Source organism: Eretmochelys imbricata, chromosome 4 (genome assembly GCF_965152235.1).
Source record: "Eretmochelys imbricata isolate rEreImb1 chromosome 4, rEreImb1.hap1, whole genome shotgun sequence".
NCBI lineage: Eukaryota > Metazoa > Chordata > Testudines > Cheloniidae > Eretmochelys > Eretmochelys imbricata.
The window spans coordinates 9,684,845-9,703,086 of record NC_135575.1 but is presented as its reverse complement, the minus strand read 5'-3'; positions in this window follow the sequence as shown (position 1 = coordinate 9,703,086).

The following is an 18,242-nucleotide window of genomic DNA, read 5'->3' as shown; positions in this document are numbered from 1 at the left end:
TAAGTGAGTACAAGTAATGAGGCATAAAAGTCAGAAATGGTTACAAGAAAGATAAAGATAAAATGCGTACTGAGGCTTGACAACAAACTACGTTAGATTCAAACAAACTTTTCTTACCCCCCACGCTTTCAGCAGTCTTACTGACCAACCTGTTTAAGACACGCTCCTTCCCCTGGAGTCCAGCAACTATTTCATTTGTCTCTGCAGGTGCAGTGAGTGTGATGGGCAGGGGTCGAGAGAGAGGTCCCTAGGGATGTTTGTCAGCCCTCTCATGAAAAACATTGCCAGCTAAGAACCAGGAGCTAAAGTGTCTGCATGAAAGGATGTTCCCTGCTGTTTTTTTCATGTGTTTGAACTTCCTTTGTCTTCCCTTTCTACTCGATTAATCTATTTGCTGCTTAAATGCAAATTAAGCAAAGCGCACATTCTATTGTTGAGGACAGACTTGTTTGCCAACTGCTGTTTGGGCAGGGCGGTGGTTTGGAACGTGTTAAGAACATCATGCAGAGAAATCTTATACTTTTATATAGAACGTTGCCCCACTTATTTTCCCAGGACAATGCCAACCAACAAATTATGAGTTTTCAACTGATACCTTAAAAGGCATACTTTGCACAAAGATTATTACAATAGTAATAGTGGAGGGTGTGAATACAGGGCTGTATTCCATCACAGAGGGTGAGAAGATCCACAGGAAACCCAGATGCATGTAAAGGCCCTATATTAGCTGCTGTAGTCAAACAAACTCAGCAGAGTTGCACTAAAGCTCTTCGGTGGCTTGGAGTAGAAGTTTCCTTGTCCTGTCCATATGCCCTCCAACCACTCTCTCTCCAGTCCCAAGCCTGACTTCTCAGGCCAGGAACTGGGCGTACCCATAATGCACATTCCTACCTCTAAGATTATTATATACTTTTAAAAAGTAAGATCACAGAGACAGGGAATTGGCATTTTGAGTGGGCTACTAGGACTGGGAGAGCAGGTGGTTACTAGTAAGGGCCTTGCATGTTCAGTGTTGTGGTTGGGAAGCATGAGGGAAGAAGAAATGGTAACTAACGATGCTCTGAGAAGGTTAGACTTGCTGCTCATCGAACATAATTCATGGAATAAGGCTGCGGTCTTCAAATGTCCAAAGGGAATGAGTAATCCAACTTCCATTGGAAGTTTGGCACCAACCTCTCTAACCAACTGTCTCCTGTGCAAAACATCCAACCTAAGTTGGCTTCACTATCCTTACCTTTTGGAATTTTCTGACTTTTGAGTGCTTGATCTGTTATTAAATTTCAAAAGGAAGACAGGTTTCAGAGTAACAGCCGTGTTAGTCTGTATTCGCAAAAAGAAAAGGAGTACTTGTGGCACTTTAGAGACTAACCAATTTATTTGAGCATAAGCTTTCGTGAGCTACAGCTCACTTCATCGGATGCATACTGTGGAAGACAGAGCAAGGGAAATGTCACCCAGAAGGCCCCAAAGGATTCCTGCTTGGGCTTCCCTGCCCACTGTCCCCACAAACAATGAAATTCACCTTTCTACAGGTGGTCAGCACAAGGCCTATGGGTTTAAGTGGTAGAGAGGCTGTGTGCTGTGTGTGAACCGTGGCCTAAAAGCCCCAAATATAACCCAGGTGTTTTGTAGCTTTATTCACATATTACTCAGCTAGGGTAGGTAATTTACAAACAGTCCTATATTAATGCACTATGTTGATTTAAATCACAACTTGGAAATCTGCTCAGCCACTGATATATTGTGCTTCTTGCTGACCATCTTCTATTTGTAAAATCACAATAAAGCAGTAACATGGTGCTTTCCAAATTATTATGGGACCTGGCAAGATCTCCCCCAGTCTCATCGTACCTTTATTTTACCTAGTAGGACAAAATGTTATTATAAGATATTGCCATATTTCACAGTAAAGCTCTTGAGGATTTACATGGAAACACTAAAATCCACGCAGTGTATTAGGTGTTTATATAGGGTGCCTGCCCATCACTCTAGTATCCAGGCGCTACTGTCTGTAGAGGATACAAGTTGTATTCATCTCTACCACTCTATAGAATAGCCTGGATTGCATCACACTCAGTGTAAAAAAAACATTGAATGGGTCTTCTCATGAGAAGTTGCTTAGAGAAAGATTTCAGGTTCAACTTACAAAATGATGAGCACTAAATATTGTGACTCAACCTAGTTTTGGTTTCTTCTTCTGGCACGTCTCCCATCAATGAGGCCTATTAAAACACCAAAGGGAACTTATATACTCGTACGCCAAATGTTACACAAACTTGATTGCCAGTGATATGCTAATTCGAATTAGAAATATCAGAACAAATGTTTGCAAAAGGATGATTCCATGAGCCAGCGTTTTGCGAACCCCGGCTGTTCATTAGGCGTTGCAATGTTGAGAAAGAGCCTCCCAAACCCCCAGAACACAGTATGTCCCAGTTCAGATACTGTTGCTACTAGAGTATGCTTAGGCAGCTGAGACAAGTGAAGTGATAAGTAGTGATGAACGAATCTCAATGGATCCAGAGAGTCATTTGGTACACAAAGGTTCATCTACTTTTCTAAAACACTGCCAACCCCTTAGATTTGGAAATCTGGGAAAGGAATTTGACCTACTTGGTAATGTTCTCCGAAGATCACTCTAGTAAGGTGATCACTCCTGGCTCTCAGCTACCTTGTGTATCTCCCTACACTTTTTGGTCCGTAGTAGCAATGGTAGTGGTAAAACTATCATCACACTGCCTCCCCTGCCCCCGCCACCCCCCCCACACACACTTGTGATTGTGTGATAACCCAGAACTTAACTACCCCAGAATGTAATCACCCACCCTGGATACCTCCAAAAAAGAACATCACGCTTAACTCTCAGCTAGCCCACAGGATGTGCCCACAAAGCAAACTTTCCAAAGAATGTAGACAACTCAAACAAGGCACATCCCAAAAGCAGTAAAAACTTTAAGGGGTAGGAGAGTCCTGGCTGACTTCCTTACTTCAGAAGCAGATATTGCAGGACTGAGTTTCACTGAATTGGGGTGCCTTGCTAGAGGCTGAATACAGTCAACAGTGATTTGTAAACGTATGCAGAACCTGAAGCTGCCTCCAGTATATTTGAGATGGAAGCATACCTGATACTATTCTGCCCCTGACTGAATGAACCTTGCCACAGCCTTGCTGTATCAAGACAGCCAGGTCCTACCCATGCAAAATGAAATAGCCAGGTGGCCCTTTCAACATGGCCCTCTTGCAGTCAGTGTTGCCTATGGCATCAGTGCCAAAGGAAACAAAGCATTGGATGGACTTTCTAAGCACTTGGGTCCTCTTCCAGTAGAACTGCAATATCATTGTGACACTAAGCATGTACTGCAGAGCCTCACCGGGATGGGCAAGCAGACTTTGGCAGGCGAAAGAAGGTGGAACCTCATCACCCACTTGCAGAGGAATCTCAGCAGCATCCCCATCACCGTCCTACACTTGTAAAATTTGATGTGCATGAATGAAGTTAAATCACCGCTACCAGGGAAATGACCTGCTCTGAAACAGACAGGAGGTGACAAGTACTGACTGGCTCAAGGGCAGTTTGCACCAGCTTCATCAGAACCACATTAATGTACCACACCTCAGGGGTGGTCTTAATGCCAGAGGATTGGTTCAAAAGTCTTAAATCCCCGCTCCACTGATAGCAAAGGGTTGCAGATACACTGATCTACCCTTCTTCTAGTTCAGGAGTCATCCTCATGCCACGGCTCTCTACCGCTGCCCTTAGGGACCAAAAAACTGTAAAAGCTTGGGGAGTGTTTGTTCCATTTGCCTTAAAAAAGGGAACTGAGAAACCTGTCCAGAGGGCATCTTTAGAGGAGACGCTCTCTCTGTTCCTGGTTAGGAGACAGATGCACCAAAATTACTCACTCTTGTGATATTTCAGCACTTACGCTCCTAAAAGGAACCTTGTAGCATAGAGCTGGACAAAAATAATGATTGTGATGGTGGAGGAAACCAAACTTTTTCACACCACAAAGATGGTCTTTCTTGGGTTTGGTTTGAGTTCAAGGTGAGACTTCAGAAGTGTGGACTGGACTGTTATAATTCTATGCAAACCATGGCAACAGTAAAATGTGATGCTCCATTTTTATGTAATGATTTTCAAAGGGAAGGCTTAGAACTCAGTCAAAAGAGCGGGAAATGATTTTACATCTATTATGATTTGTATTGCCTTAGACTCTAGGAGCCTTAGTCATGGTCCAGGAACATATTGTCCCAGGCACTGTATAGAACAAAAAGCCCGTTGCTGCCCCACAGACCTTTTAGTCTAAGCATAACACAAGAGACAATAGGCGGATACAGACCAGGGAACACAGAAACAATGAGGCTAAGCAGTATGATAGGCAGTGGTCTCAACACAGCAGCTGCCTAACCATTGACAATTTCTGTTGAAAGAAGTATATGCCCATATTGTAAGACAAACACAAGCTGCATGGTTCTAATTTTATGCATCGTGATTATCCATAAGGTCAAAACCGAGGTCAGAAAATTCCAGTCAATTTTCTGACTCTCTACATAAACAGCTATAACTAGATAAAATATGTAATCTCTAATTCTCTGCTTTGAATATAAAATCAATCTGGGTGAAAAGTTCATTTCTAAGACCGAAGTGGTTTGAACATGGTAGGCCAACGCTTCAGCTGATGTGAACTGATGTGCTTCTTTTGGCTGCAGCCGAGCTATGCTGATTTACACCAGCTGAGGATCTGGCCCCTTGAATGTGAATGAGTGGAACCAAAGCCAAATATCACTTTATTTCAGAAGTGCATGTTCAGATTATTGGCTTCCCAGATCCCGCTGAGTCCAAAGGTTAAGCCACGCTGCAGGCACTGTTCAGAGCATGGAAGCACCACGGAGATTATTTTCAGCCTCTGACAGCTCATGGTTGGGGATGATGTGGTAGACTGGGGAGAGGTATAAAAGGGGAACAGCCCCTATCTTAGTTCCATCCTCTTGCTGCTCCCCCTAACAAGGAGGGAAGTAAAGTGAGTGTGGCATATGGGACACCCACAAAGGGTTAATTTTGTAAATGTTTGCAGCTTCCACAAACTACTAGAATCCACATTACGTCCTCTGGGAAAGACGGCTAAGAAGAATTTGTCCCAGTGATGTAATGAATCATTTTACTGGCTACATTGAATCATAGAATATCAGGGTTGGAAGGGACCTCAGGAGGTCATCTAAGTCCAACCCCCTGCTCAAAGCAGGACTAATCTCCCATTTTTGCCCCAGATCCCTAAATGCCCCCCTCAAGGATTGAACTCACAACCCTGGGTTTAGCAGGCCAATGCTCAAACCACTGAGCTATCCCTCCCCATGTTTTCTCATGCAGAATGATAAAAGTTAGGAAATAGTTTATCCAGCCCATTTCTCTGCCATTAAGGTATAAAGGTGGGGGTGGAATGGTGTCTCCCAAGGCCACCACAGCTAAATGTGTATTCAAGGTCTTAACCCACTGAACCTTTGATGAAACCAGAATATCTTCCGAACTAGCTTCTGAAATCATATTTCTGGTGCTTCCAAAGACAGCAGTGAGAAATGTCTCTCTCACACCTGTTCGCCTCCAGGAAAGAAGCACTGCTGAAAAACCCTCTGGAAGAGCCCAGGCCTACAGAGCTACCCAGCAGCTGGCCTCTCCAGGCTGTCATCTAGCAGCAGCTTGTGCTCCACTTCCCATGACCTGCTGCCGACACAGACCAGGGGAAGCTGTATCTCAAGGGTTTGCCAGACAGCAGCCTCCTGGCTCCTACCCTATTTAAGTCCTAGGGGCATTCCAGCAAGTGTCTAGGCAGCAGCATGAATCTCTTGTAGCTGCCATGACTGTTCCTGCCCCTTGCTCCTGAATTCCTGGGTTTGACCTCGGCTCAGCGTAGACATCGCATCCCGACTCAGACTCTGACTCTTGGGCACTGACCCTGGCCTAGGCGATGAACCTCTCTGCTACTCCCAGCCTCAGCTCTGCCCCTGCTCTGACTCTTGGTCCTGACAGCCCTTGAAGGGATCCTGACACAATCTATTGATTTGGAAATTGTTCTGTCACTAAATAGCCTGAGCGACTCAGCACATGGAACAACCGAAGAATCAGCCAGTCTCTTTGGCCCCCCATCTTCCTCCTGAAGGCTTTAATTCATCAGGGTGTTCAGAGAATATCAGTTACAACAAGAAAAACATCTCTCACTTTGGCTGGGCTGGGGCAGCAGCCACTTTTGGTTTGTGGCCACACTATAGCCCTGCACTTGATGGGATATGGAGCCCAAGGCACCCTGCCCTCCTTTCTCTCTCAAGCAGCTCCTCTCCTGGGAGCTCCGGGGTGCCTCCTGTGAAAGCTGAATTTCACTTACACTGCAAGGACCTTGGCTCCAGCTGCAGTGAAAGCAACTCGGAGCTCCATCTGAGACTCGACCTGACTCAGAGACTCCTCACCATTGCTTTTGCCCAATGTATATACTACCTAAAAAACGACACCCAGCTCTATTTTCAAAGCCTGACACCAAGTTTCAGCCATGAATTCCCAGTGATGTGTCATGCTGCTAACGCTCTGGGCTGCACTTTGAAAAATTAAGGGCTAGTTTCCCTTTATCCCTGGTGTTAATAAGAGGCATACCTTGGGACATAGACAAAAATGGACTCTGACCATTCTGCTCTGGCTAATGTCTTTATTTATGAAGTAGATATTTTGCTTAAACCTGGCAGTGTTAAGAGGGACTATGATATCGGACTAGGTACCATGTCTTAGAAATCTCAGAGACTGACATCCTTCCATCCTTTCAGTACTGAAATGGAGGCCATTTCATCTCCCATGAAGCATGGAGGAATAATCTTGACTGGAGAGACAATGTCTCTGAGACTGTTTGCTCAAATTCAGCCAAGATTATTTCTCTGCATTTCTCAGGCCAGATATGTTCCTGAGAAAAGCAAAGAGAACAGCTCATATGTGGATATTATAAATGGATTTCAGTGTCCAGCCTGAGGTCTATCAGCAAAGGTCTCCTACACAAATCCTTGTCGAGGCTTGCATTGGATTTAGAGCCATTTCTTTTTCTGAGCAAACTCTGTTTGAAGTTAATGAGGGAGCTTTCTCAGGTGACCCTGGAAGTGCCTCCAAATAGAGTTTCACTGCTGAGCTATCACCTCCTCTTGATATTTTACCAGATCTTCTCCCAACACTAACCAGGGAGACCTTGCCAGCCGCTACAGTTGCTCAAGAAGAACTGCGGGGGAAGTGGTTTCCCCAGCCAGCAAAACTCATGATTTGAAAAAATAAAAAATATCCTGTTCTACCTGGGGCTGAAACCAAGCCCTTTTGAATTTATGTGTGAAATAACAGAGCTGAAGACACACCCCTGGACTGCCAATAGCCCAGCAGTTATGGCACTCACCTGGGATACAGGAGAGCCCCATTCAAGTCCCTGCTTTGCCTGCCTTGGAGCAGGGACTCACAGCCAGGTCTCCCACATCCCCAGCCTAGACTATTGGTGTTCTGGGGTGGAGCTCACTCAGACTCAGCTGTTGGAGAGATTGTCTGGGTTGGTGTGCCTGGAAAGGAATTAGCTAGTCAGAGACAAGGAGAGGGGCACTGAAGGGAAGGGAGAAGGGGAGCATGCGGGGCAGGTTTAGTGAGGCCTATGTGAAGATGGGTGGGGAAGAAGGGGTCAGACTCAACAGCCAATCAGCACGGGAGGAATGCCCAGAGTAAACACTGTATCAAGCAGCCTGATTCCATCTCCTTCACAGAACTTGCTGAGGCAGCCCCTTGCATTTGCTCCTGACCACTTGAGTTTCTCCGGCCCTCCTCCTCTCCTCATTTCTTCCCCAAGCCCACATGGATCAGGGGAGGGTGACCCCTGCATTGCTCTGTCCATCAGACATGCTCATGAGAAATTGGGGCTTGATTCAACACTATTGGAGGTAGTGGACAGATTCCCATTGACTTCAGTGGGGGTTTGCTTGCTCACAGAGGTTACTTGCACACTTCGTGATGATACTAAACCACTGCTGACTTTGCTTTCTAAAGTTTAGGATTCATTCTGAGCTCTGTCTGCTCATTCCTTATGAACAAGCTGCAATGATCTAAAAGCTGTCCAGCTCATAGCTACCTCTTGTTACCCTTAGAGCTCTTAACGGCAGCTGATGCATATCTGTTAAGAGCCCAGTGACTCATTCAAAGCACACGTGTTTTGCAGAAGTGGCTCTCTTATGCTGTATTTTAATAAGATATATTTGTCACTCACAGCACAGGAAGGACATGTGAGCACTGGAGGAAGAGGGATGTATTGCCTTATTTTTTAAGCTCGTAGGGGAGTGCTAATAACTACAACTCAGCAAGCTCGCTCTTTCCATCAGCAGAGCGCAAGAATGATTTCTTAGGCAAACATTTGGATTGACTTTCAATCGGTGTAGATCCTCAGTGTGAACAGCCAATCTGACTCTGAAATAAGGAGCTCCACTCCGCATTTTAAGACCCACGTCTTGACAAAGGACCACAGTTATGTGTTTAGCACCCAGTAGTTCCTACTTTCATCACTTAATTTAGGAGTCAAAGGCCTTGCCTTCACTACCAAAAAAACCCAAAACGTGTGTTCTTAAGTCTTAGTGAAGACAAGACAGTTCGTAGTTTTCACCTGAGTTAGTAAGTCACAGTAAACCTTAGACTCCCCTAGATTCTTTAACTCAACCTGCGAACGTTCTTGAAAATTAGAAACTGCCTTGGGGTCTCTAGGGTTTGAACCGGAGTTAGTTCATTCAAGTTAAGAACACACTTTTTTTTGCAGTGCACACAAGGCCTAAACGGAAGCTGTTCTACTTTAAGATGACACATGCAATGGGCTTTTCAGAAGCACTGAGCATTAGCCTGACTCTGTCAGGCCCAGTGACATCCATAGGAGCAGAGCAAAGCCATGGCTGAGTGCTTTTGAAAAGTCCACCCTTAGTCTGGGAGTTTAGAAACATACCAGGCACTTACACATACCAAGATAAGTCGGCACCTTCCATGTTTCAACCTTATTTCCACTCGTCTCCTATTCCCACCATTCAGCATTCTTGCATGGCGTAGGTAAATTCTCCTCTCAAATCAGTTACACCAGTGCAAGCCATTGACTGTAAAATGGCACAAATGTAACTTAGGGTATGTCTACATGGCAGCTGGGTAGACAGAACACTTCTCCTCAAGCTAGTGCTCAAAATAGCAGTGCGTTCATAGCAGCACAGACAGGCTGGCCAAATGTGTACCCAGTGGGCAGCCTAGCGCAAGCCGCTGCCCGGGCCGCGACAAATCCTGCTGCTTACAGTACACTAGCTGGAGCAGAGCTAGCATGGGTCTAGCTACCTGCACTCAGAAGCATGTTCCCAGCTGCAGTGTAGACACGCCCCTTGAGAAGAGCATTTGGCCTTATAATCACAGTACAGAAAGCTAGCACAGCTGTGTGAGCTGTGTTTAGCCAATTACCAGCTTTTTGTTTACAGCATTTTTTGACATTATAGAGGATGGGTCAAGCCCTGAAGTGCTTTCCACGTGAGCAGGATTTGACCCCAGATTAGTAATGAAGTGCAGACCCGATAGTATCTGAAAATGGAATCTGAATGCGTTAGCACTTTCTGCCTTGGTAAAGTGCCTGTTTTAGGCCATTTTGAGGCACGTAATCTCTAGGCAATTATCACTGGATTCGCACCAGATGAACCCCTTACCATGTTGTGTTACATGTCAAATAGTTATTCCATACTCATAGGCTTTCCCCCTATGACTGCAAGGCTCCAAACACTGCAGTGCTCCAGGGTAATGGCTCTCTAGCTTAACACAACTCTTCATGGTCATTATGAGAAAATGATTGAATTAATTCAGGAACTCAAGAGCATTCAGTTGAACTCAATTTAAACCTCAAAAAGCAGACCAACCAAAGTGCACTTAGGCAGAGGAAGGGGGAAAAAAGTAATAAAAATAGCCACAATTGAGTTCTAATCAAACCAAACTCTCTAAGAAGAAAACACTCTCATGAAGCACTTAATGACTCCTTAATTTTTTTTAAACAACTGATGCCTTTGAAAAGACACTAAAAGAAAAATTCCAATGTGAAAACTGTATGCAAAATCACACAAATCTGACTAACACTAAAAAAGTAGGGGGGGTAAGTGTGTTTGGATAAGACACGTGGAAAGGACGTGTGTGTTTCCTAGGTGTAGATAGTATGTTGTGTGTCATGTGTGTCTGAGGACGGTTACATGGCAAAGGGACTGCTTTCATATTAGACCATATAAGAGATCATGGATTGGTTGTTCCATGGGGGAAATAAGCAGCCTCTTCCTTAAACCAAATCTGAATATCCCATTCTGGAGTCATTTTTGGTTAATGTTTTTAAAATCATATGAAGAGACATACTCAGACTACAACCTCAGCTCTGAGAATTCTCCTATCCCCTTAATTTTAGAGGTAGCTGAGCTTCACGATCCTAGAGGAAATGCTTCTCTGAGAGTCTAGATCCAAAATGTCAGGTAAGCCCCATGTCTCGCTCCAATTCCAGTCCATCACTGCTAGTGAGGCCCTATTTGCCCCCTTCTTCTATACTGGTTTGTTCCCTTCTATCATATGGCATTTATGAGGGATGAAGAGAAGTTCCTCAGCTCCTCCAGCGCTGCCTCTTTCTGCCCAAAAGTGTGTGTGTGTGTAAAGAAATACTCCTCATCCCCTCTCCAAATCCCATCCAAAAGTCAGACAAGCCCACCAACCTTCAAACGTCCAGGGTGTCTGGCTCCTCCTTCTCCACATCCATTCCAGACTATCCCAATAACGGCCAGACCCATCAGATCATACAAGCCAAAGAGTTAAGCCATAGTCCTAAATAAGTGTCGGACGTGGCATTTGGCTATGAATGATGTGCTCTACGTAGGCAAGTTTCCAACTATCTGGACTCTAGGTACCATGGAGCTGACTCCGTGTGTGCTTGCCCTGGAATTATGATATAAACTAGCTCACAGTAAGAGAGCCTGTTCAGCAATTCAGCTTTTCATCTAGGCTAGTCATGTACCAAAACAGCCCTTCCGATACCTGATTCTCAACAAGATATTTCCTTTAGAGATTTGTTCGTGGCAAACTCGTGTTTACCTGTACCTACAATCAGCACTCTTAATTTTCTTTTTCTTCCACAAGGTAATAAACTATTGCACATTTTACCTGGAAGGGAGAGAGTGATCATACATGTTGCATCACAGGCAAGCTTGATATCGGCGATTGATACAGATGAACAAAGACTGCTCCTTAATCCTGAAGGAATAAAACACTGTATAAAGCAAAATGTCACTAGCTTAGCATACCATAATTTCCTATACGCCTCTTCGCAGTCTATACTCCTCTTCACAGTAGTGAGATTGGTTTCCTTTGACTGCCTGTCTACTTAAGTGGTACTTTGAGAAATTCTGTTACTTATCATTTCATGGCCGCCAATGGCCTGCAATACAGGTTGAAACTCTTCATGGGGTAGTAGCTATTATAGTACGATTCCATTCAGAAATATTCTTCTGTATGGTCTGAATGTGGCCACAGTGAGAAATTCTGACTTCCTTTGGAGCTAAGTAATCCCCGGGGCTTCAACAGAACCATAGAAGAAGAACTAAGGAGGAAACTTCATCCCTATTGTCCAAAGCCAGATTCTAATTGGCCAGTTGCGTGGGCATGATGAATGTCTCAGTCACCGCATCATTGAGACAGAGTGAATGGAGAAAAAAGCCAATAGCAAAGAAAGATAATTGGGGCAGCCTGGAATGGAGAGATAGAGAGAGGCAGTTGGGAGATGAGGAACAGCTTTACATTGCTTCTACCCCAATGGGACAGGAGGCTCTCTCAACCACAAAAGCTCACTCTTTTTTCTTCTTTTTTCCCCTTTCCCTGCTAACTGGGCTCAGGTCACCAGTGTTGCTGGTCCAACGCTCACTCCATATCCATTTCATCCTCCCATACACATCTGTCCACTGTTTTCTAGGCCATCTCTTGTTCTCTAGCCATGAATTCTAGTTGCAAATACTTCCATGCTAGGTTTCCCTTCACCCATCCTTTGCACATGCCCTGCCCATACCATCTCAGCCACCTCTCTTGTAGTTTCTCTCTGATGCTGCAGATTTTGACACGGTCTCCCACAGTATTCTTGTCAGGAAGTTAAAGAAGTACGGGCTGGATGAATGCACTATAAGGTGGGTAGAAAGTTGGCTAGATTGTCAGGCTCAATGGGTAGCGATCAATGGCTCCATGTCTAGTTGGCAGCCGGTGTCAAGTGGAGTGCCCCAGGGGTCGGTCCTGGGGCCGGTTTTGTTCAATATCTTCATAAACGATCTGGAGGATGGTGTGGATTGCACTCTCAGCAAATTTGCGGATGATACTAAACTGGGAGGAGTGGTAGATACGCTGGAGGGCAGGGATAGGATACAGGGGGCCCTAGACAAATTGGAGGATTGGGCCAAAAGAAATCTGATGAGGTTCAATAAGGAGAAGTGCAGGGTCCTGCACTTAGGACGGAAGAACCCAATGCACAGCTACAGACTAGGGACCGAATGGCTAGGAAGCAGTTCTGCGGAAAAGGACTTAGGGGTGACAGTGGACGAGAAGCTGGATATAAGTCAGCAGTGTGCCCTTGTTGCCAAGAAGGCCAATGGCATTTTGGGATGTATAAGTAGGGGCATAGCGAGCAGATCAAGGGACGTGATCGTTCCCCTCTATTCGACATTGGTGAGGCCTCATCTGGAGTACTGTGTCCAGTTTGGGGCCCCACACTACAAGAAGGATGTGGAAAAATTGGAGAGAGTCCAGCGAAGGGCAACAAAAATGATTAGGGGTCTGGAACACATGACTTATGAGGAGAGGCTGAGGGAACTGGGATTGTTTAGTCTGCAGAAGAGAAGAATGAGGGGGGATTTGATAGCTGCTTTCAACTACCTGAGAGGTGGTTCCAAAGAGGATGGTTCTAGACTATTCTCAGTGGTAGAAGAGGACAGGACAAGGAGTAATGGTCTCAAGTTGCAGTGGGGGAGGTTTAGGTTGGATATTAGGAAAAACTTTTTCACTAGCAGGGTGGTGAAACACTGGAATGCGTTGCCTAGGGAGGTGGTGGAATCTCCTTCCTTAGAAGTTTTTAAGGTCAGGCTTGACAAAGCCCTGGCTGGGATGATTTAATTGGGGATTGGTCCTGCTTTTGAGCAGGGGGTTGGACTAGATGACCCCCTGAGGTCCCTTCCAACCCTGATATTCTATGATTCTATGATTCTATGATTTTGGTCTCACTCACTATGACATCATTCTACATATGGTCCAGCAACATCACCCCCTCACTTCCCTAAAATATCTCATTTCAATGGCTCCAAGTCTTCTCAACTGCCTCTCCTTGGTTGCCCAGGTCTCTGATCTGTACAGGAGAGCTGGTCTCATCATGTTTTTTTTCTAGTTGTCCCTTAAGTAGTCTGGGCATCCATTTATCATAAATCATACCACTTATCTTGTACCAGATTTCCTCTGCACTCACCAGGTTTGCTGTCAGTTCTGTCAATTTCTCAATTTGCCTCTAAGCAGCCCCCAAGGTACTTTAATGGAGAAAACTGCTTTAGGTGCTGGCCTTCAGTGTTGGCATTCATCTGTGTTGGTTCCTCACAAATCACCTAGATGACTTGAGTCTTTTCTTCACTCATTTTGAGGCCCCATTTTGCTAGTTTCCTTTCTAGGCATCAATTCTCTGGGTCAAATCTTCCTCACTGTCGGCCATTATTGCAATATCATCTGAATAGATCAACTTTCTACTCCTGCCATTCAGATTTGCTTGCTTATGAAATCCATCACAATTATGAATAGTAATGAACTAAGCACTGATCCCTGATGAAGCCAAACCTTCACCTTGAAACTCTCCATTACTTGGAAGGGCATCCACATTTTTGTCATAGGACTGTCAGACAATTCTATGGGGTACCAGAGGACCTTGTCTGGATGACGATGAGTTTGTAACAGAGGAATCCACAGTCACCTAGATATTCTGTCATATGCTTTCGTGAAAGTCAAGGAAATGAAATCTCCAAGCCCATCAAACATGCCTGGCATTCCCTCCTACTTCTTTTCCGACTGTCTAGCAGTGAACATACCATCTGTTGTCTCTTTTGCTTTTCTAAAACCAAACTGTTCCTTTCCTAAAATGGGCTTCACTATTCAATGAATTCAACTCACTCTTGTTTAAAGACCCTTAATAGGGAACTGTTCAGTTTTCCAGATTCAGGACCTGATCCAAAGCCCATTGAAGTCAATGGACAGACTCTCATTGATTTCAGTGAGCGATGGCTTGTGCCCTTACTGTTTTATAATAGAAATTGAGTTGAAAAGTAGTGCGGCTGAAAAGGCAGCTGGGTTTCCAGGGTTGGGGGTAAGGGAAGGTGTTTAAACAGTCTAAAGAACCATCAATTAAGACAAGACATAATAATTAGCAAGCAATTCCCACCCCTTCCCCCCAGCAACTGTGTTAAATATGTCCTGTAACTGGACTGGTTAAAAAATGCAAATATTTTCTGTGAAAAACAGAGAGAAGTGAAGAGCTGATATTTTCTTCAAAATTTCCTGGAACTTTTTGTCACAATATAAAGAACAATTTTCCAGTCTCTCCCCTGACCTTTTTGTCCTTTTTCACTGGAGGAGGGGAATGGAGATAGTAAGGAGAGATTCAAATAAATGCAACAAAATGACATTTTTCCACCAAAGTTTAAATTTCAGTCAATACGCCACTTTGATTTTTAAAAAGTTTCAGCCAAAAATGTTAATCCCTTTTGCAGGTGCACTAAGTGTCTGTAACAGCACACATTTGTGTGAAGGCGCAGGATTAATGGCCCTCTAAAGGAGACCAAAACAATATTAATCAATCACTAGAGCTGAGCAAAAATCCCCCTTTCCCCTCCTTGCCCCAAATAGGCTAAAAAAAAAGATCACAATATCAACATTTTTTGGCAAAATGAAAAACTTCACATTTGGAAATCTCAGAACTACCATGATGCACTGTAGTCATGTGATTCCCATGTTGCACCACATGGCTTAGTCAGAGGTGAAACCATCTTGCATCATGGGAATTGTAGACTGGCCAAGGAGCCTGGCCCATAGCAGAGAAGGGGGGCACGAAGTAACTGAACTACACTTCCCATGAGGCAATGAGACACCAGAGGGAGATGCAGTTTCATGTTGAAATGATTCAAAATTAAATATTTCATTTTTATTTCCCCCAATGCAAAAACATTTTTTAAATCAAAATTTTCTCATGGAAAATTTCAATGTTGAATGTTCATCTTTCCTATCTAAATGATTTTTTTGACAGAAAAGTCCTGACAAGCCCAGAACAGTAGCCACATATACCAGGTGGTTTAGTTGGACCATATGAAAAAAATGAAACCACATCTGTGTGATCCAGTGGACAGACTTCATAAATACATTGCAGACCTCAGTTTCTGAGATGCACAGCAAGCAGAGCACAGAAAGTGGTGCAGAGAGAGACTGAATGCAACACTGAGACACAAGGCAAACTCCATCATAAGGAACTTAACCTTTTCTAGACCTTTCATTCAAGAAGTGAACTCAGCACTACCGAGTGAGTGCTCACCTAGGAGCTCTGAAAGTGAACACGTTTCTTTCCTAATCCCCCAAAGAAAGTAATGCAATGCCGCAATGGTAACCTCACACTCACCTTGGACTTTTTCTCCAGTGAGAAAGCTAACACAAAATACATTCCCACAGGATTTGCCTCTCAACTTACGAAAGTAAATGGACTTGGCATAGGAAAAGCAGGCAAGGAATGCAAGGTAAGGTGTTCCACAGTATTACACAACAACAGCAATATCTTCAACACATGGGGTTTTTTTACTGTGACTATCTGTAGGCTTTGAGCAGAATAAGCCAATTCATCTTATGGAGTCATTTTTATATTGCAGTAGTGCTTAGGGGGGATTTTCAGAAATGCTCAGTACCCACAATCAGGGCCCTGTTTTTAAAAGGCCTAAGCATATCAGCTGCTGATTTCTTCGGAAGAACTACCCATAAGTGATGCAGGGGAAGCTGCTGGGTACCGAATGGTCTTAAATATGTAGCTCTTAAATATGTAGGTCTTAAATATGTGCCTAAACGGAAGCTGAGATCTTTTGGAAAACCTGACCCAGATTGGGGGAGTTCAGAACTTGACTATCTAGCGCTCAGAGTCCCCAAGCATAGATTAGGACCTCATTGTAGTAGGCACTGTATAAACAAGTGTAATAAATCATTGTCTAGGAGTATGAAAGGATGCAACAGGTGGTTATACAGTGAAATGAAGATGGGAATATTCATGTTAACAATACAGATAGGTGCACAAAGGCTCAGTGTTCTAGCACCCATAGTCCTCACCTATTCCTCCACTCCAATAGTATGATGGGTTATCCCCATAGGTCATCCCTGCCCCGTGGCTCTCTCCCATGGAGCTATGGCAATTTGCACCAGGCACAGATCTGCCCCTTCATGGTCACGTCTGCACAGGAGCTAGTCTTATATATGGATGATGGGTTGTCACCCAAAGCCACAGATGGTCCAATGTAATTTTGTCCAAGCAAATGAAGAGGAGGAGTAGGGAGCTCTAAAGATGTTTAGATGGTCAGATGCTTACTTTTAAGGTCACTTTAATGATGATTTTGTTTAAAGATCTCTCCAAATAACCTTTTTTAATGAAAACTCAACATAATTCAAGGTTTTGATGGTCCTGAAATGCTGAAATGACAGGAGGTTTCACAGAGCAGCAGAAAAACACATCTCCCAGTGATTATTAGTACCCCGGAGGGACAAAACAGATCAATAATAAGAGGATTAATTGTGGCTCTAGTCTCCATTCTGTTTCAGCATTTAATATTCATGTGAATCAGCATCATTTTATATTGCTATTTCCATGGCTCATGAAATATACAATTCATACATTTGTGAGGTATTTAAGCCCCATACAGTATTCTATGGGTTTGATTGCTGCTTTGCATATTCCGAAAGTGTCAAAATAATAAAATAATAATAATAATAATAAAACACTCATTATCCCTCTGCCATAATAAGCTCTGGTGGTGAACATAATAAACAATAGTAAATTGCATGACATGCAGGTGGTATCCTCAACTAATTTGATTTAATAGCTGGGTAAACAAAATAACATTCTTCATCAGGTAATCCCCCTTTGCCCTTCAGATTTCCCCAGCTCAAAAGGGGGAGGAGGGAGTCAGTTTGAGAGCAAGGCCCATCTTTGTGCTGTGTTTGTTCAGCACCTAACACAATGGGACCTTGGTCCATGACTGGGGCTCCTAGGTTCTACTGCTATTATTAATAACGCTCTCAGATATTCCAAGTGGGACTATTCAGCCTTTGGCTGGCCTGTCATAGCCTGACTGGACGTGTATTTACTTGGGCAGACTGTGGATAGGTACTTTTCGTCTGAGGCGTTTCTAGAGCAGTTCATTCTAGTGCATTCTAATGAGCTAGATCGTGCTTTTAGGCCCAGCCCCGAGCGAGGGACGGTGGGTGACCTGTGCCCCCCGGGAGGTGCAGTGACTCACCCTTTGCCTACACACAGAGTTGCACCAGTTTGATGTAGGGTGTGGTTTTAAACTGATGGAGTTAAATCAGTGTAAATGGCTGTGTGGATGGTCTCACTTAGATTTAAACCAGACCCGTTTCAGTTTGGCAAACACTGACTTGGAACAGGTTTCAGCTGAACCAAAATAAGCCACTCAAACCAAAATGAGTGTCCACACAATCCTTTCACTGAATTGGTTTACTTAAACCGGAGTATAGACGTGTGTCCTCCCTCTTCCTTCTCGCTCTCTTGAGGCAGTTATTTCTTGTTGCCCAATACCAGAAGCAAATCATACCACCTATGATACTGCCAAGAGTCTCCCCATTCCCTCTCCATGGAAGCTCCTCCAGTCTGGGTAGCCCACTTAGGATGTAAAATGGATTCTTACTCTTCGGTCTGGGCATGGAGTCCAGCCACTGGGGCATAGCACTCCTCCAAATACTGCATGATGGGACTGTGCCACAGGAAAGTTAAGCCAGCTATGCAGAAGGAACCGTCCGGAGGGGGTAGCCCCTCCTGCTAACTATTTGGGGTTCAAATGGGGATCTGGAAATAGGGACGTTTGAAGCTGACTATCTGTGTCTGGGCCAACATTCAGCTAAATACATATGTCAAAATTCTGCTTTC